Here is a 3,245-nt window from a genome sequence, read left to right as displayed (position 1 = left end):
TTCAACATCACAATACATAAACTATTAGTCACACGATTATAAAAGAAAGTGACATGTGGCATCTTTTTGACATACCAAAATTTTCAACATAAATATTTCAGTTTTAGTCAGATATGTTTAATAAAATATTTCAGTTTTAGTCAGATATGTTTAATAAAATACTGGTAGACAACATTAGTCACACGATTATAAAAGAAAGTGACATGTGGCATCTTTTTGACATACCAAAATTTTCAACATAAATATTTTAGTTTTAATCACATATGTTTAATAAAATACTTGTAGACAACATTAAGTTTCTATCATGACTATGGTTTACCCTTTAGTCACATGGAGATAAAATTATTATAGACATACGGAATATTTTAAGTGTGGTTATTGTTACAATGTTAGCCACATTAATTAAATTTGATTATTACATTTTCTATATTTCAAACACATAAAAAACAATGTCAAATATACATAACCATAAATCGACAAAGTGAAACGATAAAATGATATCGATATTAATAATAACTCGAATGAAAATAATACATACATAAATTCCATAGTTAAATAGTAAAATATCTTTGTAATATATTCAATTCTATAAAACATGCTAAGGAAAGGAAGAAAGTCATAAACCAAAAACTAGAAGTGTTTTATCTTGTTGATAGTGCTCCTTGTATGCTTGACAGTTCCATCTTTGATTATAAAAGTCTTTTTGCGCTTCTTGGAGTTTTGAAGTTCATTGTCTTTAGTTAATTCGTATGTGGTACCTATAGCCACAACATTGAAACAAATTTGAACAAATAATAATTTAAAAGACTTGTTTACAAAGGAAAAAATGTAATGCATAAAGAAGTTAACAGAATAAACAAACCTTTGAGTCACATTTGACAATGTATATCGGCCATGCAACAAATGTTTTATGTGCTGCCTTAACTATTTTGTGATCAACCATTTGACATGCTAAAAATGCATCTCCCTTTTTCACTCCACAATGGATACTTTATAGCAGTCATCCTTAATACAAACTAAAAATAACTTGATAACTAATTCATGAATAAAGTAACATAACCTTACCAAACCAAATAAACACAAATCAAATAATAGAATCCAAATCCTATCACTTTTAATGCCAAAGATTTTACAAAACATTAAGAACAGTACAAGGATCATAAACCATTAGAAAGAAACATAAAAACTCATTGAACAATCAAGAAAATATTAGCAAAATGAAAGAGTTCTCGATGAGAGAGATAAAACTCTCAGTGAGGATAGACTGATAAGATTTGATGCCAAAAGATATGAAACTTGGGCATAGGTGGTTCTTTATGATAGCAAGCCAGTAAAATTTTACTTCTTGCTAGTATACCACATAGAACCATCTCATCTGTCTTCAAATATGAAAAAATAGATTTGATATCTTATGTGCTTCAAATCAATTAATTCTCATGATTCTTGATTATTCAACCTAAAAATGTATAATGTACAAATTTATATCCAATATATAGTTCATCGTTCACTGACATTTGTTAATGATGGTCGTTTACTCAAACATGTAAAGTCATAAGCAATCAAAGAATACACCATCAAATTCAAAACAATCAAAGATATAAATGATATAAACAAAAAAAAACTCCAAAAATCTACACAGTATAGGAATTTAGAACCCCAAATATCAAAAAACATTACTGTAATAGTCTACCGAGATAAATCAATAAAAAACCCAAAAAAACCTAACCTGTAAAGGATGCCAAAGTGAGCTTTCTGAGGCTATTATTCACATATAATCTAAAAACAGTTAAAGGTGAAAGAAAAAACGCAATCTGAAATACATTGAGATTTGAAATCTTGGAAATAAATGCAGAAACATACCTTATGATGCAGAGGCTAAGACCGGAGGCAATCAGGTGCCTCAGAAATCGTGAAGGTTGAATCTTAGTGTTGTCCACCACAACTAGTCGAAGTCTTGAATCAAAGGCTCGACGATGTCGTCGCCATGATAAGGGGACAAGCTGCGTCGTTGGTATGAGGTGTTAGACGAAAATAAATCAAATTTTATTAATTGAAATAGTGAAAATTTACAAACAAAATTGTACAATATTGGTGGTTAGATTGAGTATCTAGGGTTGTAATATGTGGCTGATGACCGGATGCGAGGTAGAGTGGCGGAGAGGTGGCATAGAGACGACAAGCGGCGGGAAAAAATTGAAAACGAGAATTTTGCATTTATAATGAGGGTGGGCCAGTGGTGCTCCAATTTCTAACGGGGGGAATCAAATTTTCGTTTGAAAATAGGAGGGATATTGAAATTCTTCATTTTATTCTTCGATGTATGCATGATTATTAATAGAAGCAAGTAAAAAAGTATATTATGTTAAAAACGTTATTGGGCCTTTAAAGATACATAGGCCATTTTGTTTATATATATATATATATATATATATATATATATATATATATATATATATATATATATATATATATATATATATATATATATATATATAGTTAGGTTCATTTGAGACCACCTATATTTTGTTAGACCGTGAGATGCATTTTTTATTTTTTTTTTAGTTAATTCATGTTCCGAAAATAATATTTAAAAAAAGAATTTTTTGATTTTTCCATTTATTTTGCATTTTAAAATTATTTTTAGAATATGTACAGTGTAATATTCTATTTAGAATATTTCACGTATTTTTAAAAAAAAATAGAATTTTTTTTTTATTTTTTTTTATGTTTTTTAGTTAATTCAAGTTCCGAAAATAATATTTAAAAAAAGAATTTTTAGATTTTTCCATTTATTTTGCATTTTAAAATTATTTTTTAGAATATGTCAGTGTAATATTCTATTTAGAATATTTCACTTATTTTTCAAAAAAAAAAAAAACAGAATTTTTCTTATTTTTTTAATTTTTTTTATATTTTTTTAGTTAATTCAAGTTCCGAAAATAATATTTAAAAAAAGAATTTTTGGATTTTTCCATTTATTTTGCATTTTAAAATTATTTTTAGATTTGTTCTCACGGTCTTACAAAATTAGAATGGTCTCAAATGAACCTGAACCTATATATATATATAAGTTGGCACACTGGGGAGTACGTTGGGTGCACCCAACTGATTAAGTGTTTAATGGAGTAAGTTCGCACAATGGGGAGTATATTGGGCGTACCCAGCTGGTACGCAGCGCGTACTAGCCCCAGAAGGAGTACGCTAAGTGTATAAACTGAGTACGCCCCGCATACTTAGCAGATGGA

General features: G+C 28.4%; 1 long non-coding RNA gene across 2 annotated transcripts; it reads right to left on the bottom strand.

The window, feature by feature from the left end:
* Positions 1-510: 510 nt before the first annotated feature.
* On the bottom strand, positions 511-2,267 carry LOC145038940 (uncharacterized). 2 transcript variants are annotated; one of them, XR_013679648.1, is made up of 4 exons: positions 2,085-2,267; positions 1,861-2,000; positions 863-1,016; positions 511-758 (listed from the first exon to the last, which is right to left on the bottom strand). It is a non-coding gene; the product is annotated as an uncharacterized LOC145038940 (long non-coding RNA). The 2 variants fall into 2 exon arrangements; XR_013679649.1 differs by having other exon boundaries at positions 863-1,005.
* Between the last annotated feature and the right edge of the window lie 978 nt (positions 2,268-3,245).

This window comes from Lactuca saligna, chromosome 4, assembly GCF_052625555.1.
Source record: "Lactuca saligna cultivar CGN05327 chromosome 4, ASM5262555v1, whole genome shotgun sequence".
NCBI classification, from domain to species: Eukaryota; Viridiplantae; Streptophyta; class Magnoliopsida; order Asterales; family Asteraceae; genus Lactuca; species Lactuca saligna.
The sequence above is the reverse complement of the archived record's forward strand: the minus strand, read 5'-3'. Positions and strand labels throughout refer to the sequence as shown.